This window comes from Diaphorina citri, unplaced genomic scaffold (genome assembly GCF_000475195.1).
Source record: "Diaphorina citri unplaced genomic scaffold, Diaci psyllid genome assembly version 1.1 scaffold92, whole genome shotgun sequence".
Classification (NCBI taxonomy): domain Eukaryota; kingdom Metazoa; phylum Arthropoda; class Insecta; order Hemiptera; family Psyllidae; genus Diaphorina; species Diaphorina citri.
In genome coordinates this window covers 48,620-75,643 of record NW_007377529.1, presented here as the reverse complement: position 1 = coordinate 75,643, position 27,024 = coordinate 48,620, and the positions used below count along the sequence as shown (strand labels likewise).

The window sequence follows — 27,024 nt, the reverse complement described above, 5'->3', positions numbered from 1 at the left end:
TGATAGTCTCGTTTTTTTATTTCTTGTTCTTGTCATGAAACATAACTTAAGTTTCTACGTGGAGGGACGGATGGAATACATAAATTTTGCCTAGTTGAGGAATGAAACGTAGAGCTATTTCAGCATTCTTCTCATTTTTCCTCCTTTATGGCGAAAACGCGTTCAGCAAAACGCCACAAAAAAATGCCGCGTGAGCCGTACATTGCAATCATATTATAGTCCATCATCCACGTCTTAAAAAAGAATTTATTTTTATGGAATACAACGGCAAAATATTTATTTTGTAGGTATTTGATAGGAATAAAATTAAGTAATCTGAGGACAATGATCCCAATCAAGCTTCTTCCCTTGTTTCAATCATCTCCACACAAATGGTAAAGACCTTGCACAAATTAGACCTTCCAATTTGTAAAAACGGACCAATTTTTCCTCGGAAATACAAACATTTTAAAATTGACCTGATAGCGCCAACACAGGATAAAAGACTCCCTAACACATCAGATTAGATACCTGTAAATACAAACATTTTAAAATTGACCTGATAGCGCCAACACAGGATAAAAGACTCCCTAACACATCAGATTAGATACCTGTAAAAAAAAACATATTAATTAAAATCGAGATGGGATACTTTAGTTTGAAAAAATTCCAACGAATGGCTCTTATACATAGGATTTACATAATTATTATCGTTTAGAGCGGGTAAATAGACTCGGACGCATAATTATAATTATATTAGCACTTCAGATTAGAAAGATAAGACATTTCAAGTTTAGACTTAGCGAATCTGAAATAATACAGTGGAAGTAGTATATTAGGATAGTGGAGTAATGTGGAATATAAGTTGAATGACACTTGATCTTGAAACCTGTGTCTGTGTTGAGGTAGTTGTAAAATAAATACTACCGAATTCAAACCCGAACTGTTTGAGGAAAGAATGTGTGTTACTCATATGTTATTTACTGATCGAATAGTAGTGGCAAAACTTAACTTTCAACCAACTTATTGTCCTAAGACTAATGTTCGGATTATAAGTTGAATGACACTTGATCTTGAAACCTGTGTCTGTGTTGAGGTAGTTGTAAAATAAATACTACCGAATTCAAACCCGAACTGTTCGAGGAAAGAATGTGTGTTACTCATGTGTTATTTACTAATCGAATAGTAGTGGCAAAACTTTACTTTCAACCAACTTATTGTCCTAAGACTAATGTTCGGATATGGATCTTTGTATCAAGAGGGACTACACTATGTAATCTCGAAAGGAGTCTGAGGAGCACAGAGCAAGTTAATTTCCAAGTTTAGGAAGGCTCCTTGATTTGTTTTCTACAATGTGGTGAGTGAAATATTTTACAGCTAAAAACTTTTTCCAATGAAACTGGAAAACCACTTTTAATTGGAGGTAGGTATTAGGTCGTTTAAGAAGTTTCTGATTTGCATTTAGTGACGGTAAACTTTTTGTCTCTGGGATTTTTTTACACTGGAAACGATCTAATCTTATTAATATCGAATAAATGATGTATTAGTCTACCACGTGTCTAAAAGTAGAAGTTCTCTTTTCGACTTTGCGTGACTACTCGTCAGACTGTTACAAAGCCCAAATGAGGCTTTTATTTTTTCAATATATGTATAGATCTCTTCATTCTACTGCATTCGCTTTAGTTTAGACAGATTGGAACTGGAGGGGGTAAAAGTTAGACAAATAGAATGCCTGTCTCCAGTTGTCCAAATGTGAACTCCAAAATGACCCTATTGGAAAATTGGAATTCGAACTCCAGCCCTTCAAGTTACGAGTCGAACTTGACTTATCTGAGATAGCTGCTTGGGTTGTAGTCTCTCTTTTTATAGTTACGAATCTGCTTGTTACTAAGTACATACTTGTTGTAGCACAGTATTTGTGTTTTTTACTATGTGAACTCCAAAATGACCCTATTGGAAAATTGGAATTCGAACTCCAGCCCTTCAAGTTACGAGTCGAACTTGACTTATCTGAGATAGGCTTTGGTTGTAGTCTCTCTTTTTATAGTTACGAATCTGCTTGTTACTAAGTACATACTTGTTATAGCACAGTATTAGAGTTTTTTACTCTCGTCTTGTGAGTCTATTTACTTGTTAACTAGTTACTTCCATTATGGTATATACGATAATTCCTCTGATAAGACCCGCATGTAATTTTGCATAATAATTGAACAGATGCTTCGCGCAAAGAGTTAATTCTTCCTCATCAATATACCTAATATTTTTATTTCCTCTCTTGAAGAAAAAAAAAATGCACATGCTTCAATTGACGCTGATTCAAGTGCTTCCGTCAAATGAGATGTCTCGAATTTTGAACCCTTCTCTTTTATCGCAAACTATTGAAGGGAACTTTTAAACTTTGTATTTGAGAGGAGAGAGGTAAACTATTAGGATTCTTCTTGATTGATTGTACTTATCTTTTTACTGATTCAAGTGCTTCCGTCAAATGAGATGTCTCGAATTTTGAACCCTTCTCTTTTATCGCAAACTATTGAAGGGAACTTTTAAACTTTATATTTGAGAGGAGAGAGGTAAACTATTAGGATTCTTCTTGATTGATTGTACTTATCTTTTTTTTTTATCGTTGTTGCTGCGAAAACTGTAATGTAAAAGTAATGAGGTGACACAGACTGCAGACTAAAATTCCCTAAACTAAAGAATCTGACTGATACAAGAGAGGAATAACTAAGAAGTATAGCAAGTCTCGAAATTTTTAAAATACACTCACTGGCAGCTAGTTTTTATCAATTTAGTGTCAACAAGGAAATTTTGAAGTAGTAGAATTTACAGTATGATGTGGTTGCCTCGGGTTACTTACCTATAATAATGTAAAATTTCGTGAGTACCATTATACTTGTGCTGGGTTGAGTAGGTTACTATAATATTCTGCCTTGTACCGTACTACTACACTCACTGGCAGCTAGTTTTTATCAATTTAGTGTCAACAAGGAAATTTTGAAGTAGTAGAATTTACAGTATGATGTGGTTGCCTCAAGGTACTTACCTATAATAATGTAAAATTTCGTGAGTACCATTATACTTGTGCTGGGTTGAGTAGGTTACTATAATTCTGCCTTGTACCGTACTATTAGAGGTCTTCGTAGTAACCGAAGTAGTATTAGCACTGATCTTGCCATTCATAAAAATTTTGATTAATAGTCGTTGCAATATTTTGTTGTTGTAATTTGTGTGATGTGAATTTTATTGTCAATGTCAAGGTTTTCTGCGAATAATGAATTGCAGATTTGTGTTCTGTATATTTCACCTTACGAATGTTCTTTTTATAACGTGCCCTGCTCTATTTATGTAACACAATAGCTGATACGGTAATATTTTTTATTATTTATGAGTAGGAAGCTGTTGAGAACGATAACAATTGCAATAATTGCTCGAGTGCAATTGAAAATATCTCACGTTGTTAAAGTTTACGAGCGGTCTCGTCACGCGTTCTTGTAAATTGTACGCAAGAAAATGCTCTTTTCTTTTTAATTACCGTCATTGTTTACTTTGACCAGTGTGAACAATAAACAAAAGTGTTAAAGAAAAACACGTGCCAATGGGCTATATTCAGATATCGAGTTTAATACACACACGAAATTGTGTTCTAAAAACTGGAGTGTTGGTCAACAATACCTACCGCATTTTCTAATCCTCTTTTTTTTACAAGCTGCATTTTTAATTGTGTTCTAAAAACTGGAGTGTTGGTCAACAATACCTACCGCATTTTCTAATCCTCTTTTTTTTACAAGCTGCATTTTTATTTTTTTCTAATTTTTAAATGGGGTGAGCTGTCGACAAAATGTGTATAAAATATTACACTATAGAATATTCTCTTGTTGACCCAACACCTAAATTGGGACTATTGTGTCTCCCATCTGATGAGAGACATACTACAGGCTGAACAATCTGAACATGCTGTAAAAACGGCGGTGAAACAATCATATAAAAATGTTACCTATGAATATGCACGTGAAGTTTCATTCATTAGGATCTCCAAATAATTTGAGAGCATGTTACGTATATTCAATGAGGTGATCTCAAATCTCAAAAGAAGGCGTATACTCGGTCACACACTGACTTGTGAGGGCTTGGGGACAACTTTATTTAAATAATATCCGATGAGCTCTCTCAGGCAAGACCTCAGTCATCATGAAACTTGAGTTTTCTGCTTCTCAAGTCTACCATACTAATTTATTCTGGTCAAAATTAGACCAATAATTTGGTATTTCCTGTTGAACGAGTAATTTTTTAGGGTCTTCAAGGAACATGAAACTTTGCGGTTTCTGCCCATATTGATTAATTAAAGTTTAGTTTTTTCTTTTTTCAACAGAAGCCTTCTTTTGTATTGTTAATTCTTTGTCTAGCATGAGTCCCTTTTCAATGTCCATAATTATGTTATTGAGAAAACTTCAACTACAAATCATTCTTGTAAACAATGGCAAATCTCAAAAGAAGGCGTATACTCGGTCACACACTGACTTGTGAGGGCTTGGGGACAACTTTATTTAAATAATATCCGATGAGCTCTGAAGCGCTTCTACATAAAGATCTCTCAGGCAAGACCTCAGTCATCATGAAACTTGAGTTTTCTGCTTTGCTTCTCAAGTCTACCATACTAATTTATTCTGGTCAAAATTAGACCAATAATTTGGTATTTCCTGTTGAACGAGTCATTTTTTAGGGTCTTCAAGGAACATGAAACTTTGCGGTTTCTGCCCATTTTGATTAATTAAAGTTTAGTTTTTTTTTTCTTTTTTCAACCGAAGCCTTCTTTTGTATTGTTAATTCTTTGTCTAGCATGAGTCCTTTTTTAATGTCCATAATTATGTTATTGAGAAAACTTCAACTACAAATCATTCTTGTAAACAATGGGTATTAGCATGAGTATTTTATACCCACAATGATTAGCGGGGCTATTTGTCCAAAGAAGTAGGGTTACAATAATAAAATTTGTAAGAAGAAGAAGAAGAGGAAAAAAACATGTTGCGAAGACTAGAATTTAGTTGCAGGCAAAATACAAAAGGATTTTTTTTTCATTTCTTTTTATGCTCAAAATAGTGAGTGTTGTCTGTTTGAAAAATTTAATATTTATTGTTTTTACTCGGAGAATTGTTAAATTCTACGAATCGGTACATAAATTTGACGCCACGTTAGTTTGCATTTTCAAAATTGAAGACCGAGAGAGTAATGAACGAAGTTTTCACGGTGCGAATGTACGAGAGCTCTTGTCTTTTTGCCAATGTCTGTAATGTTTCCATGTATTATGTTTCTATTAATGTTTTTTCGATCCAAGTGCAGGGCTGATCTATGTTGAATCTAATGACAGATATTCAAACAGAAATTCAGCCCTTCAAAAGGAAGAAAAAATACTTGAAAATCTCTCGTGTGTAATTTCATGCCATTGACGAGCTAAGTGCTATCAAGTTCGAAATGTAGGGGATCGTCTCGGATAGGGTAAGGGGTCAAAAGGAAGAAAAAATACTTGAAAATCTCTCGTGTGTAATTTCATGCCATTGACGAGCTAAGTGCTATCAAGTTCGAAATATAGGGGATCGTCTCGGATAGGGCAAGGGGGCTAAATGTGAAAATCAATGACACTCGTAACAAACATCGTAAAAACCTGTCCATTCCCTACTATTACATTTTGCTTTACAGGATTACAGATTCGAGCATTCATTCATTATTCATTATCTTTCGGAGAACAAAAGTGTCCCGCGGGACTCAAATGTTAAACAAAGGAAAAAAAATATATGGGTGAAAATTTTCTTCGCTGGTGCTGTGAACCTGTTATGAATATGAGAATAAACCTTTGCATGAAGAAAAGAAAGGGATTGCGAACAGACATGATGGTCACCGCAGTTATTTTGTGGAGGAAAAAAATGAGCTTTGGGAAATCTGAAACTTCTCAATTACATGGAATTTTTCTTTAGGTTTTGATGTCGATTCACTGGTGATAACAAGTTGGGTTTTTTGTTTCACATCAAGTTGGAGTACAGGATTACAGATTCGAGCATTCATTCATTATTCATTATCTTTCGGAGAACAAAAGTGTCCCGCGGGACTCAAATGTTAAACAAAGGGAAAAAATATATGGGTGAAAATTTTCTTCGCTGGTGCTGTGAACCTGTTATGAATATGAGAATAAACCTTTGCATGAAGGAAAGAAAAGGATTGCGAACAGACATGGTCACCGCAGTTATTTCGTGGAGGAAAAAAAATGAACTTTGGGAAATCTGAAACTTCTCAATTACATGGAATTTTTCTTTAGGTTTTGATGTCGATTCACTGGTGATAACAAGTTGGGTTTTTTGTTTCACATCAAGTTGGAGTTTTTTTTTCGATAGGAGATGTTCGCCGTTAGTCATACTTACTCATCAGTGATTTATGCTTGTTATGAGATACCCATTTGATTAGTCAGAATTAATCATATACCTACAGGTACCTACGTAGGTTGCATTCAATCACAAATTTTCGATTCATCATCTGGTCTCTTATCTCCTGGAATTTTGAAACAGGTACGAATTAAATTTGATGAATGAATTCCCAAGAATACTAGTAATATGGGATTGGCATAGCTTATACCCCAATATTGAACATTGTGAACGAAATTTGTAATTGACCGAAAGTGTGGAATTGTAGATAGAACAGAATAGAAGTTTTCGGCTCCGAAACCTCTCTCTTGGGCTATCGTACAATTCGCAGGAAGGTCGCAAGGTATTACACCCGGGAAATTTCAAAATGGCAAAATATAAAAACCTTAGTCACAGCTTGCACTTTCAAATTGACTTTTCAGAAATATGTAGTCCCTACCAATATAAGTACGTATGCATTGTTACAGACTACACGAAATCAGTTTACGGTAGTCAAGTTAGTACCTATCCAAGTTTCTTTTTTACTTGACGTAGGACTGACACATTTTGTCCGGGATATGGTAATACTTGTACTGGATTTACCTACCTTGAATTGGCTATTGATTCATGTGTAATGCATATGATTCAGTTGTAGGATATGACGTCATTACATATATAGTATCACCAGTTGATAATAGTACCACACGTTTGATATTACTGATAGAGGCCATACTTGGCAGTGATCAGTGCCAAAGTACTGAGGACTTTATGTCGATACACGTGGTAGAAAAGAATCGAATAGAATTCATGCCTACGTTAGAATGAAAAGTTCTCTAGATTTGATGCGTAAAATAGAATAGATTATAGAACGTAATTATCAATGTAATGGCCAAGCAGAAAAAAGTCTTTTATTGCCTCTGTCAGGAATTGAACCCTTATTTTCTATGAACTCATGGCGTAAATTTAGACAGTTGCATATTATTATTCCCTTGCAGTCTAAAACGTCTAATACCATGGAATGGGTCAAAACCTCTTTGTTACGTCTTAGTTTCAATTAACTATCAGGGATTCCTAGGATGCTAGTTTTACCATCGGCTTGCGAAGCCTGGTATAACTTTTTGAGCTTTGGGGGTGTGTTTGAACTACCGCCTCCTATTCCTGGAAATCCAGGAGGATTCAGTGCCCCCTATAGATTAAGGGATTCAAGTTTAACTTATCTCCCGAGAGACGTAAGATAGGGCGAGAGGTTCGAGAGAGAAATGTAGCGAGCACATGGCGTATGTTGGGGTCCAGAGCACAAAGAGTTCCTACCAGATCTTTTCTCACACAAGAGGTATTCAGGAGATAAAAATAAACCAAAACACCGTGTATATCTTTTTTTTTTTATTTATTTTGATCAAGTAGGGTGGCTGTGTAAACGCCAGAAAAGAAGTCACTAGACATGTGTTCCTGTGATAGTAAATTCTTACATGGTTTTATTGTTACAGAAACTTGATTGTGCCCCCAACAGCTTTGTCCCCTAATCGCCTTGGTCTCTTATTTGGCTACTTGCAAAACTGGGCATGAACCCTCGATTAATCCCTCTTGAATCCTTGACAATTCTGGTTTACCCTCATATTGCATTACAATTCTGGCTTACCCCCAAAATCCATGAAAATTCTGGCTTATCCCAAGATCCATTAAAGTTCTGGCTTACGCCAAGACCCACGAGAATTCTGGTTTAATCCACGGCATTGCCTTGTCATTTCACACACGATCTGTTTTTCGAGGGAGGTTTCATCTCACACCGAGTGCTGAGTGGTGGATATCGTTTGTTCTGACATACCTCATACGGTCTCCGAGTACCTTAGTGGAATCCTCATAGACCGGATGTTACGTCATCATCCCATTGTAAAGTACACACATGAGACGCGAGACCCGCGTGTTATATCTATACATAAATACAAATCAGTAGGTATATATCTATTTATATCGATATCCTCCCAAAAAAACTCGGTTTATACCTTTAAGCTGAACAGCTGATCTTTCGGGAGAGGATCGTGGTTTCGTTTTTATTATTTTAATAAAGTAATTGGTTTGGTTTTAGTGAGATGTTATACATATGGATAAACATCTGGTGGCAGGGTTTCATTGTTTGGTTCCGAAAGGGGCAATTTTGTTCCGAAGGGAAAATAATTATAGTTTTATATCTTCCCCTTTGAAAAGTTCTTTTCCTTCGAGGTTTAGTTCTTATTGAATCATTACTAAACAACATTCAAACTGTCAATTTGAGAACGGCCTTTATTAATCCTAAGAAATAGGTACATATTCGAGATGGAATCCTCATAGACCGGATGTTACGTCATCATCCCATTGTAAAGTACACACATGAGACGCGAGACCCGCGTGTTATATCTATACATTAAATACAAATCAGTAGGTATATATCTATTTATATCGATATCCTCCCAAAAAACTCGGTTTATACCTTTAAGCTGAACAGCTGATCTTTCGGGAGAGGATCGTGGTTTCGTTTTTATTATTTTAATAAAGTAATTGGTTTGGTTTTAGTGAGATGTTATACATATGGAGAAACATCTGGTGGCAGGGTTTCATTATTTGGTTTGTTTGGTTCCGAAAGGGGCAATTTTGTGCCGAAGGGAAAATAATTATAGTTTTATATCTTCCCCTTTGAAAAGTTCTTTTCCTTCGAGGTTTAGTTCTTATTGAATCATTACTAAACAACATTCAAACTGTCAATTTGAGAATGGCCTTTATTAATCCTAAGAAATAGGTATATATTCGAGCTCGCCTAATTTTTATGGGACTTTTCAGTCTTATTTCAGACACTATGAACTATTAAACAGGCTTAGGTTCTAATATAAAAGGTGTGACGGTATTTTACCGTTCTAATTAGGTCCTGACACTGCTGACTCTTTTGACCTGGGGTCATAAACTTTATAGGTAAAAAACAGTCCTGAGAATACAAGGAGGCATAATAAATAATATCCTTTGTATCTTATTAGGAGGGAACTTCATTTCCCACACCTGAGACCAGTTATTAAACAGGCTTAGGTTCTAATATAAAAGGTGTGACGGTATTTTACCGTTCTAATTAGGTCCTGACACTGCTGACTCTTTTGACCTAGGGTCATAAACTTTATAGGTAAAAAACAGCCCTGAGAATACAAGGAGGCATAATAAATAATATCCTTTGTATCTTATTAGGAGGGAACTTGATTTCCCACACCTGAGACTTCCTCAGGACTCACATCATTTAAAGTCAAAAAGTCATCCTGAATTTGAACCCGTGGGTAATTTCCAGACAAAGTCATGCACACCTGGACTTGATGATTTTAAGTAGGTAATAAAAATGGTGTTATACCGTGTTAACATTGTGTAATAACTTGTAAATTTTGCTCAGTGAAATACTTTGAATTGAAAGTATTTAGCAAAATAATAGCAACCATATTTCTGACGTCGGTTCATTGGTCAAATTCAAGAAAACAAATTCCTTCCTATTGAAGAAAATAAAAAACAACCATACAAACAAAGTTTTCATTTGGAAGAGAGAGAGAGCGTACGAAAAAAGTGTTTGCGTTTTACACTTTTTCTCCTATGCCTATTAATTTACAACACTTTCCGTTTTATAGCATCTTGAAATGGTAATTTCGCACGGAAGAAAAATGCCGCGGGAAAGATTTGAGTTTCCCATGAATTAGAAGCATTTTGTGGTATTTGTGGCCATTTAGTTTTCTAATGTGATTTGATTTTATCTTGGCGTTTGTAAAGTGTTTGCGTTTTACACTTTTTCTCCTATGCCTATTAATTTACAACACTTTCCGTTTTATAGCATCTTGAAATGGTAATTTCGCATGAAAGAAAAATGCCGCGGGAAAGATTTGAGTTTCCCATGAATTAGAAGCATTTTGTGGTATGTGTGGCCGTTTAGTTTTCTAATGTGATTTGATTTTATCTTGGCGTTTGTAAAAAAAACAACTTTGATTGTTCCGACTTTATGAATTATAATTATATTTCTTCAACATTTTACTAATTAAAACGGTTTGTTTACTTATGTGTATCATATTTTAGTACTTTAGGGTCTTTGCCCTGAAGCATCATAAACCCTGCATTACCTAAGGAAGTTTGGCGTCTCCACTAACCAAAACTTGTTGATATAGAATCTTGAAGTTCTGGGACTACTCAGATCATTGTAATATTGTCCTAAATCAACTGTGTAATTAATTAAAGAAATAAAGAGTTTTGGCGTCTCCACTGATATTTTCAGCCGCGTTAATTGGGAGTTTTGGCATCTCCACTATTCAACCCCATGTCTAGGACCTATACTAATTAAAACGGTTTGTTTACTTATGTGTATCATATTTTAGTACTTTAGGGTCTTTGCCCTGAAGCATCATAAACCCTGCATTACTTAAGGAAGTTTGGCGTCTCCACTAACCAAAACTTGTTGATATAGAATCTTGAAGTTATGAGACTACCGAGATCATTGTAATATTGTCCTAAATCAACGGTGTAATTAATTAAAGAAATAAAGAGTTTTGGCGTCTCCACTAATATTTTCAGCCGCGTTAATTTGGAGTTTTGGCATCTCCACTATTCAACCCCATGTCTAGGACCTGCACAACAATGAAGTGTATTTTTCCTTCTTTTTCTGTACGCACACAAGGAAAGGAAAATAATATTGTTTCGTTTAACGATTTGACTTGAGAGTGGGGCGAATTTTCCCCTCTGAAAAAAGTCAGGAAAAAAAAGCAGTAAAATGTGATCTGGAAAGAAAAAAAATATGTTGAACACTCCTGAGCACCAAGCATCCCAGGTATACCTATAAAAAATAAAACATGTGTACAATCATATAACCTGTTTCTGAAAGGAAAGGAAAATAATATTGTTTCGTTTAACGATTTGACTTGAGAGTGGGGCGAATTTTCCCCTCTGAAAAAAGTCAGGAAAAAAAAGCAGTAAAATGTGATCTGGAAAGAAAAAAAATATGTTGAACACTCCTGAGCACCAAGCATCCCAGGTATACCTATAAAAAATAAAACATGTGTACAATCATATAACCTGTTTCTGAACTACTAGTATGCCTTTCTGTAGGTTCATTGTTCTTTACAAAATAGTGCCCTTGAAAAATTCTTGTTTGGAAAAAAAAACCTAAACGAAGCTTTAAATTAGGAATAAAAAGCTGTTTCTGAACTACTAGTATGCCTTTCTGTAGGTTCATTGTTCTTTACAAAATAGTGCCCTTGAAAAATTCTTGTTTGGAAAAAAAACCTAAACGAAGCTTTAAATTAGGAATAAAAATTGTCGTCTAGTCGTTGAGTTTCCGAGTGCCTTCTGATTTGACCAGGTTGTTTGAGGTCGAATTGTAATTTCTAATTTGGTATCGATAGTCTCTTGGAGAGGTAGTGCCTTGGAAGTGTGTGTGTTGAATCAGTGGAGGTTTCAAGTTGTGCAAATACATTTTGAATAAAAACTGGTGAATGCAGAAAAATTGGTGCAAGTTGTAAAAGGAGTTTAAATTGGGGAAAATGACTTTGAAAATGGATCCTAAGACGTGATCTCATTGATGTTTTTTTTTGTATTCTGATTGGACCAGTTCAATGAGGTGAATCAGCTGTTGAAAGTTAGGAAGTCTGTCGGTTCGCACTTGGCTGGCTGGCAGCCTACTGGCTTGGCGTATTGACAGGAGGGGGCTAGCAGGAAATGACTTGTTGAAAGTCTACCAAAGTAGGTCCTTCCAATAAACGAGACTTTATTGAAACTGCTAACAGTAAGGGACCTATTAGTCCTACGCCGATGGCGACGCGACGGTTTTATTAAAGTTTATTCTCTCTCTCTTTCTCTCTCTCTCTATCTCTCTCTCTCCCTCTTTTTCTCGCACTCTTTTCGTCTTTTTCCCCGCTAAGATCGGCTTTTCTATAGAAAATCTGTCTGTAATCCTTGTTTCTATTCAGTTTATAAATAAAGTTCTATTTATTCAGTTCTAAAAATAGATTCCTCCTCAGTTTTGTTGATAATTTCTGGAGAGATCAAACAGTCTCCCAGCCCCCACAAGAGATATTTTCATATTTTTCAAATTTTGCATAAGATCAAAAGTCTTTTTAAGGCGGATAGAAAGAGGAATTTCAAATTTAAAAAAAAGTAGGTAGGTACAATGTACGTTGTAGGTAACTAGTAACTAAAATGAAAAATATAAAATTCGTTAGTAGGTAGGTAGGTACCCATACAGCACAAAAATTGGAATGGGATGTATTACAGTTTGAATGATCCTACTGTATTAGATATGTGGAAAAACAATTTGTTATAGCCTTGGAAAATTCCAATAAAATTGTATCAAAGTTGTTAAACAGTTTGATTTTTCAAATTTGTTTGAAAAATAAATGTAATCCAATATGTTTCTTAAAGTTGTTATACAGTCGGTCACGCTCAAATGATTTACAACTGTAAAAAACAAGATGTGTCATTAACAGATTGAATACAGTTTACTCCAGCAGTAGGCTACTACTATTATTGTGGTCAAATTCTCAAATTAAATTGAGAATAAAATTCCATACCTCGGCTGGGATTGAACCCATGCCCTCCTGTTTACCAGGCGAGCGCCTTGACCACTACACCACCGAGGCAGGATGTAAGAAAAGATCTCGCCATAAAAATTCCTTATTCTAATAATGGAATAATGGAAAATATGGCGAAAAGTACCATTTCTGACCGACCCTTCACTTGGAATGATGAATGTGGGATGTGAATATTTAGATGTCATTCAAGTTCCTAAATATTTAAATTTCTGTAAAAAAGTAAAATCTTAAAAATCGTAGGTATGTTTTTTGTGTAGACCAGTTCATACACTTGGAATGATGAATGTGGGATGTGAATATTTAGATGTCATTCAAGTTCCTAAATATTTAAATTTCTGTAAAAAAGTAAAATCTTATAAATCGTAGGTATGTTTTTTGTGTAGATTTTTTTTTGTGTAGATGTTTTTTTTTCTCTGCAGGTTATGACGAAATTTGGCATCAATAATCTCTGTCGAAGATAAGAGCGCGTTAGTTGTCATGACTCAAAGTTGTAACAGTCCAAATTGATATCTCTCATAGTAAACTAGTGTGTGTTACGGACAATGTAAGTAATCTGGATCTTGTTGAGCAACGTGATCAATAAACACCTGCCAAAAGCTCAGTTACCTGTAAAACTTGGCTGAGTAAATTTATCTTTACGCTTATCTAACCCAATCTTACAGGGAACTAGTTGTAGGTAAAAAGCTCAGTTACCTGTAAAACTTGGCTGAGTAAATTTATCTTTACGCTTATCTAACCCAATCTTACAGGGAACTAGTTGTAGGTATAGGTTCTATTTTGTTTCATAATTATGTCTGCTGTAACCTATGTGTCAACTTGTAGTCTTGTTTACAAATCTATTGAACGCTCCATTCTGCAATCGCTTTGAGTTCAAATAAATATTTAAATAGAAGATCTTGTTTCTGATTGGTCGAGTGCGAAAACAATAGGTAACCTGTGAAATTTGGCCTTAGATACTCAACTCTGTAAGGCTAGGACTGGTTAGTCACATTGTCCACAATGGCCGATAAATTACATTGCCCGTGACATGTCCACTTTGAATCTAGATTCTAGCCAATGTTCCTAGGTTCTTTCTGTTCTAGGTATACCTATGTATTACCAGGCATACCTATGTCTCAGAATATCTAGATATTGATAGGTAGGAGTAGTTATGTTTATAGATCTTGGGCTATCTCGAATGCAAGTCAACTGTGGGTGAGAGGAGATCTCTCTACCAGTTATGAGAAGTACATAGCAGTTAATATCTGAGCTACTGTTTTGTCTCATATGTCTACTATAACGTGTACCAGTGTACCTATGTGTCAACTTGTCTTGTTGACAAGTGTTTGGTATTATTTGGGGTGCATACCCCCGAAATCCATGAAAATTCTGGCTTATCCCAAGATCCATTAAAGTTCTGGCTTACGCCAAGACCCACGAGAATTCTGGTTTAACCCAAAATCCACGGCATTGCCTTGTCATTTCACACACGATCTGTTTTTCGAGTTTGGGGTGCAGTCGAGAACCATTGACATGTGTGGCAGTTTCGAAAGTTATTGCACTATCAAAGTGACCGGATAGAGTGAAAACAGTACGTATTTTATGTATGGTGTCATTATTATCCATGCCTTTAGGTACAATGTTTTCATTTTATGTAGGGAGTTGACACTTAGACATGGGTATCTTTCGGAGATCCTGATTTGTGCTATTGATAAACTATTAAAGAATGCATGATAACAGTACCTATGCTCTAGACTTGGAAAACGAAATAAGTAGTTATCAAAGTAGGTCATGTTATCCCACCCATCTCAAGTAGGAACTAAAGCTCGTGTAGATAGCTAATAGGTACAGTCATAACCTTATAACTAGAGGTAATAATAGGCATTGCGATATTAGACAATTTTATTGACATAATGATCTAGACTTGGAAAACGAAATAAGTAGTTATCAAAGTAGGTCATGTTATCCCACCCATCTCAAGTAGGAACTAAAGCTCGTGTAGATAGGTAATAGGTACAGTCATAACCTCATAACTAGAGGTAATAATAGTCATTGCGATATTAGACAATTTTATTGACATAATGACAAAGAAATATTGGAATATGTATACATATTTATGTTTGTGTAAATATAGATCTCACTCAATGACTAATGACTATTCCGAAAAAAAGACATCTTCTTTGATTTCTCGGCAGGACTAGATTTTCTTTTATTTCCGCGTCAAGTCATTATTCCTAAATTTTTGGTCCCCAATATTTGACAAAGAAATATTGGAATATGTATACATATTTATGTTTGTGTAAATATAGATCTCACTCAATGACTAATGACTATTCCGAAAAAAAAAGACATCTTCTTTGATTTTTCGGCAGGACTAGATTTTCTTTTATTTCCGCATCAAGTCATTCTTCCTAAATTTTTGGTCCCCAATATCCCATCCCTTGTATTTGCCTCTGTTTTTCATTTTGACGCATTGCAGGCATGCTCTTGCACGTAGAATTTTCAGCTTATCAATGTTAGAACTTGAGGATTTAAATTTAAAGCTTTCTGTCGTATAAATTTAAATGTAAGTGCTATGTGCCATAACACCATGTGATTTACAACCGCATGGGAAATTACTAGCTAGACAATATTCTGTTCCTAAAGATTTCTAAACAGTCACGATCACATGACGGTGACGAAGTGTAAAAATTGTCTTCCGCCAAGGTGAAAAATAATCCTTAAAGCTGATATCTTGTACCCAAATTAAATTGATAACAATAAATAACGTGGTAAAAGTTGTCGAAAACTGTTATCCTTTTATACCTATTTTGTAAAAGTGAGAAAAATATTGGTCATGAAATTTGATACGAAAGTGAGAGTCGGAAAAACGAGGGGGCGTGAGCTTTTATTTAGAGGCTTTCTATCTAAGAGAGAAAATATTGATTTGAAGTACGCAGCCTCGATGAAAGGGCCAAAAAACTGAGTAGGGTACGGTCGCTCTCTCTCCCCCTCCACTCTCCTCTCTCTTTCATCCTAAACAAGGCACAAGTTTCACGTTTTTCCTCGGAAAGATAAAAAGAATAATAAAAGCCGTGCGTAGTGTGCAGCGTGTTTGTTCTAAAGGGGGTGGTGAAGACTGACCTACAACTTTCATCTAAAGCTTGGAAGTAATGAACTTTTGAGAGAAGAAAAAATATGCTTCGGCACATTTTTGAAACTTTATTCATGAAATCCTGATAGTTTTAGTTTAAGATCACATTGCTCATCTTCATGTGTCATATTATGTTGACGAAGCAGATACGTAATTTTTTAGTCACACCATATTTTCATATATATAATTTTAATAAAGTTTGAGCAGTATAGGTAGTATAGCCTTGAAGAGGGAAACAAGCTCTTTTTGATTACCTTCACAAATTATAGACAGGTGCTCTACAATATGCTTTTAATATTTGCATAATGCAAATCCATTTCTACGGATATAGAAGTCCAAGATCAATTACTTCAAAGGACACAGGCTTGTCTTATCTTAACCAATTAAACTTTGAAAAATTGTCCGATGCAAATCTACAAAGCTCCAGTCTTATAAAAATAAAACGTCTTCCATATGTCAACTTGTTTCCTATTTTCACACACACCTTTTTTCCATTAACTCAATTTGTACATACCTATTTGTATGTTTCCAGTATTTTACTTTCTTTATCCTTACATTTTTTTTTTTCTTTTTACTCTGTCTTATCTTAACCAATTAAACTTTGAAAAATTGTCCGATGCAAATCTACAAAGCTCCAGTCTTATAAAAATAAAACGTCTTCCATATATCAACTTGTTTCCTATTTTCACACACACCTTTTTTCCATTAACTCAATTTGTACATACCTATTTGCATGTTTCCAGTATTTTACTTTCTTTATCCTTACATTTTTTTTTTTCTTTTTACTCCTTACAATAAAATATAAATATATCTATTTGTAGGTTCAGTAAACAATATCACGAGTGGCCACAGTACATTCCCTTCCAAGTTCAGAGTGTGGAAATAAAACTTATGAATGACATTTTGTTCAAAGGATTCATGGACGATGGAGGGGAACAAGATAATTCACTGAGATAAAATAATTTTATTTTGAAAAAAGTAATATTATATGAGGGTTAAGAATAAAGCCCGCCACCCGTCCTTATTATGTTCGAAAAATGAGGGATAAGGGATCAGAGGGGATGCAATTTCCAATAATAATGACGAATTATGTCCCCTCTCTCTCTCTTTCTATCTCTGTCTCTCTCTCTCACACTCTTCTTCCTCTTGTTTGTATGTTAGTTGTTTCGAATGAATTAGGCCATTCACCGTTCAACAACACTTTGAATTGGACTGGGGTCGGGGTTTAGTTCTAGCAAGGATTAATTATGTTTTTTATCCTCCAGCGTGGGAGAAATCTTCCTCTTGTTTGTATGTTAGTTGTTTCGAATGAATTAGGCCATTCACCGTTCAACAACACTTTGAATTGGACTGGGGTCGGGGTTTGGTTCTAGCAAGGATTAATTATGTTTTTTATCCTCCAGCGTGGGAGAAAGCCAAGGGATACGGAACGTATGCAAAGGAAAATCAATGTCGGAAAGTTCTCAAAGTGAAAAGTAAGAAAGCGTGTCTGTAAGAGAATGGCGAGGGAAGAGAAAACTGAGAATAAACGTGGATACAAGAGGAAACGGAAGGGAGATAAAATGTTAATTATTTCGAGGAAATGTAAAAGTGGGGGATGGCGGGAAAGGAACTGTAATTGGAAATTGAAAATGAACATCTTTTCCCAAAAAAAAAAAAAAAAAAAAAAAAAAAAAAAAAATTGCGTTGGCTTTGGGTGATAAAAAAGGTTCCAGGACGAGTCTTTTTTTCCACACGGTTGAAGACTAGTTCTCGAGAATACCAGGGAATCATTTTAGTGATCTTGAAATTTCGTACAAATATCGTTTTCTCTCAAATGCACTCTCCATGGAAGGGGAGTTGAGTTGTAAAGTTTTGATTTATTTTATTGCGAAGAGCACTCCAAGTTCGAAGAAAGCAGAAGATCGGTGAGACCGAAATATTTCTGGTGTAGGTACCTCTTGATATACAAATAGGTAACTACAAAGCAGTAATATAACCCCAGGCCCAAAGTTGAATCATCTAACCCAGACTTCAGACAGGTTCTGACGCTAGAATGAAAATCAAAGCGACTACCTCTCTTCGCGTGAAGTTTACTTGAGGTCTTGAGGCTGAGATTTTGTAATGGCTTTGCCCCGGCCAATATATTATGCTATCTATCAGACGTACACAAAATCATCATGGATTTCCAAGCCATTCCTCTCAGAAAAAAGGGATGACTCTCGCGGATCAATAATAAATCCCGCTTTTTACTGTTTGGAGTTGGACTAGAAAGTCCCATTATAACCAGTAGTCTAATCATCAGAAAATGTTAGAATAAATTTTGAAATAATGAAATTTCATTATGAAAGCGATGCATTTTATTCGAAGGAAAATCGCGCATACCTACGGATTTTATTCAAACCACGTTTCCCTATTGAAGTAAATTTGAGGGCGTCAACTTTAATATAATATTGCTTTTATCAATAAGAATTCGCGGATTTCACGGTATATAATTATAATAGATTTATTGATTACTTTCTATTTAACAAAAATCTTCTCTTGTTCCACTAAGTACATGTAGGTAGTACTTTTCGGGAACATTAAAATTGCTATTATAGGTATTTCTTCTTTTTTCTTTCTACTGTAGGAATTTCTTCTTATGATTTAAATTTCATTGTTAATCATGAGATACTTTTTGACATTTTGACTTCTTTTTTCGTTTTCTAATTCCCTTAGACAGTACTGCAGTAGGCAAGTTCTCAAACTACCTCATTTTAGACACACCATCTTTTGACTTTATCTTAGGCTCATTACTCCAGAGGAGCTCACTCCAACTTAGCATTCTCTATTTCCCGAAAAAAGGGATGACTCTCGCGGATCAATAATAAATCCCGCTTTTTACTGTTTGGAGTTGGACTAGAAAGTCCCATTATAACCAGTAGACTAATCATCAGAAAATGTCAGAATAAATTTTGAAATAATGAAATTTCATTATAAAAGCGATGCATTTTATTCGAAGGCAAATCGCGCATACCTACGGATTTTATTCAAACCACGTTTCCCTATTGAAGTAAATTTGAGGGCGTCAACTTTAATATAATATTGCTTTTATCAATAAGAATTCGCGGATTTCACGGTATATAATAATAATAATAATAGATTTATTGATTACTTTCTATTTAACAAAAATCTTTTCTTGTTCCACTAAGTACATGTAGGTAGTACTTTTCGGGAACATTAAAATTGCTATTGTAGGTATTTCTTCTTTTTTTCTTTCTATTGTAGGAATTTCTTCTTATGATTTAAATTTCATTGTTAATCATGAGATACTTTTTGACTTCCTTCTTCATTTTCTTTTCGTTTTCTAATTCTCTTAACAGTACTGCAGTAGGCAAGTTCTCAAACTACCTCATTTTACACACACCATCTTTTGACTTTATCTTAGGCTCATTACTCCAGAGGAGCTCACTCCAACTTAGCATTCTCTATTTCCTTAGTTTTCTAGCAAAAGCTAGATTTATCAAAACCCATCATAAAAACGTTTCTCAAGATTCAAGACTTTTTAAACGAAGAAAGGTGAACTGATTATGGTCGGCCACACCCGTGAAACGCCAGGTAGCATTGGGACCAATAGCCTGAGAGCAGTCAAGTTCAGAAGATGGATTATGCTTCGCGTTCTATTGACTGGAGTCTTCATGAAGGACTGACTGTGTGATGATGAGGTTTGTTATGTATTGTACCTCGGTATAATAAAATAGAAAGTTTCACTGAGTGCAGTGTGCAAGTGCGTTGAAGTTTGAGTGGTTTATAGGACATGCTGCAAGACACATACAGGTTGTTTCAATGAAACATGACTGATCGCATGGTAGATTTTACCATCTTGATATCGACGTGCAGACTGTACAGAATGCAACAGAAAAGGTGGCTTACATGCCTGGCCTGCTCAATACGCGTTCTTGTTGGTAGATGTGTAAGCATAAGTGAAGTATTTGGACTGCCAACATAAAACTTGTCCGATTAACAGCTTGATGGTAGATTTTACCATCTTGATATCGACGTGCAGACTGTACAGAATGCAACAGAAAAGGTGGCTTACATGCCTGGCCTGCTCAATACTCGTTCTTGTTGGTAGATGTGTAAGCATAAGTGAAGTATTTGGACTGCCAACATAAAACTTGTCCGATTAACAGCTCCTCTTACCCTTCATTTGGAAATATTCAAAGGCTGTGCCTGGATTACTCATGTAGTGTAAGAATGAATTCCTTTGATACCCATTTCACTCTGTGAGTATCTGTCTGTTTTATTCAGAAGTATTTTCAGATGATTTTATTTTTTATACCAACCACAACAAGCCCAAAGGGGATTATATCAAATATTAATACTGTGTCTGCTTAGTACTCGAAAGTCTTGTCGCTAACATGATGATGACATGACCCCGTCTTTTCGTCTGGGAGGTTATTTACTACAAAGCTATACCCTAGTCCCTATACAATTTATTTGCGAAGTCTGCTACGGTTTTGTCTGCTTAGTACTCGAAAGTCTTGTCGCTAACATGATGATGACATGACCCCGTCTTTTCGTCTGGGAGGTTATTTACTACAAAGCTCTACCCTAGTCCCTATACAATTTATTTGCGAAGTCTGCTACGGTTCATGTAGATATTCTCCCCCGCGTGCATAAAGATGAGAATTATATTTCAGAAAAGTATAACACAGAGACACAACATTGTAAAATAACAATAGCATTATTTTTAGACAATGCTTAGATACCTAGGTAGTTCAAAAATCTAACTGCCTTCGTGTATTATTAATACTGCTAAAACCATGTAGCTACCAGGGTTGTCTACAAGTCAGGACGAGAGGCTTCCCAAAGCTTGTTTCCCTATTATTAAAAATTAAATCGGTCATCAGAATCCATCAGAAGTTAGCAATCATCATACGAGCATGCAAAACCACGGTTACTAAAGAATTAATGGAGTTTTATCAAGCGATCTGAAGCAAACAAAATGATGGGCCAATTAATACTGCTAAAACCATGTAGCTACCAGGGTTGTCTACAAGTCAGGACGAGAGGCTTCCCAAAGCTTGTTTCCCTATTATTAAAATTAAATCGGTCATCAGAATCCATCAGAAGTTAGCAATCATCATACGAAACTAAATCATACGAGCATGCAAAACCACGGTTACTAAAGAATTAATGGATTTTTATCAAGCGATCTGAAGCAAACAAAATGATGGGCCGAACTTGATCTGAAGCAGAAAATAATGGGCCAAACTTTGCATGTTTCATTCTCAAATGTGCCCGGAGCTGTTTCCATTCCTTAATAACAGGAGAATGCTTGAGAGTTTCTAAGATTTGACAGAATTTTGATGGGCTCAAACAAACTTAATAGAACATTTTTATTGAGTTTTCATCCAAGACCATGACTATAAACTAGAACGTAGGGTAGACCTGTACCAAAACCACTTCACTATGATCTTGAAGAAAAAAGTTCAATAAAAATACATTATAATATAAACCATAATCGTTAGACTGTCAAAGGAAAGAACTCCCTCGGTTGGTAGAAATTTGCACAAGAAAAGAAAAGAATAGAACATGACTTGAAATCACGTAGCATTATAGAGAGAAACTAATTTAATTGGAATATAACATTTTAAGCGTGATTTTTTTTCTGTCCTAGTCAGAAATAAAGGCCTGGTCTTTTTTTTTCTTGATCCATTCCCTGATCCAACTTCATCTCAGTTAAGTCTCTAACAGGAGAATGCTTGAGAGTTTCTAAGATTTGACAGAATTTTGATGGGCTCAAACAAACTTAATAGAACATTTTTATTGAGTTTTCGTCCAAGACCATGACTATAAACTAGAACGTAGGCTAGACCTGTACCAAAACCACTTCACTATGATCTTGAAGAAAAAAGTTCAATAAAAATACATTATAATATTTACCATAATCGTTAGACTGTCAAAGAAAAGAACTCCCTCGGTTGGTAGAAATTTGCGCAAGAAAAGAAAAGAAGAGAACATGACTTGAAATCACGTAGCATTATAGAGAGAAACTAATTTAATTGGAATATAATGTTTTAAGCGTGATTTTTTTTCTGTCCTAGTCAGAAATAAAGGCCTGGTCTTTTTTTTTTTCTTGATCCATTCCCTGATCCAACTTCATCTCAGTTAAGTCTGATAGTCTCTTGGAGAGGTAGTGCCTTGGAAGTGTGTGTGTTGAATCAGTGGAGGTTTCAAGTTGTGCAAATACATTTTGAATAAAAACTGGTGAATGCAGAAAAATTGGTGCTGTCATGGCAACCATAAGACATGTAGATAGCTTTGAAAACTTTAACCATTTGTTTTCCCTCCTGTATTGAAGCTGTTAGTTTTTTTTTCTTCTTTTTTAAACACACAAGAAAAGATGAGAATTATATTTCAGAAAAGTATAACACAGAGACACAACATTGTAAAATAACAATAGCATTATTTTTAGACAATGCTTAGATACTTAGTTCAAAAATCTAACTGCCTTCGTGTATTAAGATTTTAGACAAGTGGAATTTGCAATCTCAGTTGAGGAGTGCATCTTCATGGGTGTATAAATCTTGCTAGGTATTTCCTGTGAGTAATGCATTCACCTTAATGCACCGAGTTTACTGTTTAGCATAGCACAATTAAACACTTACCATATGAAGCTCAAGATAATTTACATTTTAAATTAAGGAAACATAATTATGTACACGCTTGAATCATATAGGAATCAATGGTTTGTGCAGAAAAAATGAGCTTTATAAACAGAATCATTTTTGCAAGATGTTTTTATAACATTGATTTAATTAAAAAGTCATTAAACTGCAGTGTAGCAGGGCTCAGGATATAAATAATGCTCTACGTTGATGGAATTTTTAAACGACTTAACGCACTAACCCATCACTGCACTGAGGGGTTTCTCTTCTGACTTCAGAATTTATATTTGTAATACAGCAGCTAAATGTTCGTTCATAGACGATATTTATAGTTTAAAAAAGAAAGTAATTATAATAGGTTTTCTGGTAGTATTTCCTACAATCGATTCTCGCTTGTAAGTTTTGTCAGAATTTATATTTGTAATACAGCAGCTAAATGTTCGTTCATAGACGATATTTATAGTTTAAAAAAGAAAGTAATTATAATAGGTTTTTTCTGGTAGTATTTCCTTCACTCGATTCTCGCTTGTAAGTTTTGGCTCCAGCATTTAAAGTCCCGTTACCTTTGGCACTTTTTCCCTAATGCATGGAAGGGTTGACATTGTGGATTCTTCGGATTTTTTCCTCTTCCTTTACGCGGATGATATTTTACAAACTAGGCATTCTCGATAGTATGGACGAACTTTTGTATCGTCTCGAATGTCCGAGAAACTCGACAAAAATCGGAGACATTTATAATGTCACCATCTTGGACCCTGCCCCAGGAGAATCTAAGTTGGCGCCATAGGAAATATTACGTGCCGTCATATTCAGGGCTATTATCTAAATCATCACCCTTTTAAAAAAACAAAAGACAAAAAAAAGAACCTGTAGGGGGATTAGGGAAGGGAAAAAATATTTATCAATAATTACATTTATAGCAGTGTTGTACTTCGGAAGTCGCTGTTTTGATTACAATAGAAGGAAACCCCATGTTGGAAAAGTTCAAGAAAATCCAAAAGGAAAATCTAAGCTCACCTAAGGTTCTTTCTTGGGTATTCCAACAGATCTCAGAGAAATAGGGAAATAGTTACCTATCGTGGAAAGTTTAGGAAAAGGAGAAGGGGATTTGATATCTAAAATACCCCAATTCAAAATCAGAATATAATTATGAAAATGTTGAAAATAACCAATCAAAAGTTAGTTAATTTCGTTTTAATTTTAAGCAAGTAGATATTACATTTTTATGACACATGTCTCATGGGATAATTATGTTGAGAATTGCAATAAAAAAATAATAACAATAAAAAATCGAATAATGTGAACCAAGTAGAGTGAATGCTTCTAATTTAGGTAAGTAATATTTATTTTAGTCGTAATAATTACCTTGGTAGATTACCTACGCAGACAAGATCAATGATGAATTTTATGCCATAAAAATCACGACATCCAAATCTCCCTATTTTGAGTTTTAAGATTTAATCAGCAGAAAAGTGAATATACAGGAAAAGTACCCGTACATTAACAGCGTAATGGTTGAAAGAATTTGAACATGTCAAAGAAACCAGTTGCATCCACGTTGAACATTATATTATGCACATGCAACATGCAAAGCCCATAGAACCTGATGTCTAGGAGTGTTCTCCATACTTGCATGAACTTATGGAGGGGATAAGGGTCAAGAACTTTACTGACATATATTATGGACTGTGACGTAGTGTATGGGGGTCTAGATGGGTTAACATAGCATCTAGTGCAGTGCATGCACTTGGTTCGGATTTGGATACTACTCGACCTTGGGTTGCGAGCGTTGAACTCACCATTTATTTTCTTTGTCTTCCATTCTATATACCGTTCCATGAAAGTATTCCCTTAAGCTCAGATGAAATCTGAGACGCAGAGAGTCAGAGAGACTGTAATACTCTTCTCAGCTCCAACATACCTAACATCTACTACATTTTTTTTTCTTTTCTTTCTGAAGAATTTCCGATAGAAACGCACGTAAGAGACTTCTATGCTTGAGTTGAAATATTATTATTTATTAATCAGTAACCATCATCGAAGAACTGCTTCATTATGTCGAGATCAGATAATATTTACGAGTATCGATCTTCTGTCTACCTTTTATAACATTATTTAATTTGGAAAGATCAAGCGAGTCGGACTTTTATTCAGCTGCTACCGTAAAAACGCTTAATTATTTTTAATTTGTTCATTATAGGTATACCGAAATTTCTCGATAGAATTTGGAAACCGAAAAGAGTTGAAGCTGCCAGTAGGTATTTTATACCTAGATCGAATTCTAAATAACTGCGGGTTTTGATTCAAAACTTTCATGTTTAAATTACGAATGGAATCCATTATTCAATATTGTTGTTTAACACAATCCAATAATCAAAGCGTTGCGCTATTGAAAAAGAAGGAGATAATAATATGCAGTTTAACAAAGTCGGACTTGGAACGAATTTTTGGTCAACAATTTTTGGGAGAAAGCCAAGGGATACGGAACGTATGCAAAGGAAAATCAATGTCGGAAAGTTCTCAAAGTGAAAAGTAAGAAAGCGTGTCTGTAAGAGAATGGCGAGGGAAGAGAAAACTGAGAATAAACGTGGATACAAGAGGAAACGGAAGGGAGATAAAATGTTAATTATTTCGAGGAAATGTAAAAGTGCGGGATGGCGGGAAAGGAACTGTAATTGGAAATTGAAAATGAACATCTTTTCCCAATAAAATAAAAAAAAAAAAATCGCGTTGGCTTTGGGTGATAAAAAAGGTTCTAGGACGAGTCTTTTTTCCACACGGTTGAAGACTAGCTCGAGAATACCAGGGAATCATTTTAGTGATCTTGAAATTTCGTACAAATCTCGTTTTCTCTCAAATGCACTCTCCATGGAAGGGGAGTTGAGTTGTAAAGTTTTGATTTATTTTATTGCGAAGAGCACTCCAAGTTCCAAGAAAGCAGAAGATCGGTGAGACCGAAATATTTCTGGTGTAGGTACCTCTTGATATACAAATAGGTAACTACAAAGCAGTAATATAACCCCAGGCCCAAAGTTGAATCATCTAACCCAGACTTCAGACAGGTTCTGACGCTAGAATGAAAATCAAAGCGACTACCTCTCTTCGCGTGAAGTTTACTTGAGGTCTTGAGGCTGAGATTTTGTAATGGCTTTGCCCCGGCCAATATATTATGCTATCTATCAGACGTACACAAAATCATCATGGATTTCCAAGCCATTCCTCTCAGAAAAAAGGGTCAAAGCGTTGCGCTATTGAAAAAAAAGGAGATAATAATATGCAGTTTAACAAAGTCGGACTTGGAACGAATTTTTGGTCAACAATTTCACTGTGCATGAGAAACATTGTTTACTAATATCATACCAGTTAAACAATAGGTTCAATAAAATATCCTGAGAGGTCATACCTCAGGACGGAAAATTAGTTGTTTTTTTCTGTTTGGTTTAAAGTTCGAGGTGTTACGAGTAAAACACACCTCTCTCCTTTTCACCATAACCCACAATCAACACACCCTCGATGCAATATCTCATGGTTAAGTTTAGGTTTCAATAGGTAGAAGAAGAATTATGCCAATAAGCACAAGCAAGAACATATCTACCTCTTGGCTAGCTCTAGGTTATGAAAGAATGCATGAAGAAATAGGTTTACGTAATGAATGCATATTTTATATTATGATAGTCAAAGGTTTCTAGTAACTAGAACCTAGAAGAGCGAGCCAAAGCCTAGTAACTAAGAGTTGTTCTGTACAACAGAACTCTAACCTACCAATCCAGTATCTAGGTACTGATTTATAGCACCGCACTTCTATAGATTTAACGTCCTATGTGTATTTAAATATGTACCTATTCATTTATAGCCGAGTAATAACCATTTAGATTTTACACTTTGGACTAGCGAATTTGAAAGAGCTCCCACGATTTTCTATTTTCCTACCGTTTGTTCTTGTCTATTCATTCAATGTTTTGTATCATTTCTTGACCATTTAGATTTGGATTCAATGTTGAAAGAAAAGATAGGATATCTGAAATAGGTCAGTTTCCTAAAGAATAGCCTGTTCTACTTATACCTAATATCTCAAAAACCATTTAGATTTGGATTCAATGTTGAAAGAAAAGATAGGATATCTGAAATAGGTCAGTTTCCTAAAGAATAGCCTGTTCTACTTATAATATCTCAAAAGTAGGTACTTTATTTAACGACTGTCAATTAAATACAGGAAATCCTAAAGCTGATGGGCAGAAAAACCAAGTTTAATACGTCATAATGTGTGCGAGTCGGAAGTTTGAAAATCTTGGCAGCAGTTTTGCTCATTCAGTTTTGATGGCCTTTTTGCATTAGAA

At 35.2% G+C, this 27,024-nt stretch overlaps 1 protein-coding gene across 1 annotated transcript in view; it reads left to right on the top strand.

Moving 5' to 3' along the window:
* Positions 1–27,024, top strand: part of LOC103524302 (zinc finger protein jing) — an 85,385-nt gene that overhangs the window by 29,557 nt on the left and 28,804 nt on the right. The gene's annotated exons all lie outside the window — the stretch shown is intronic.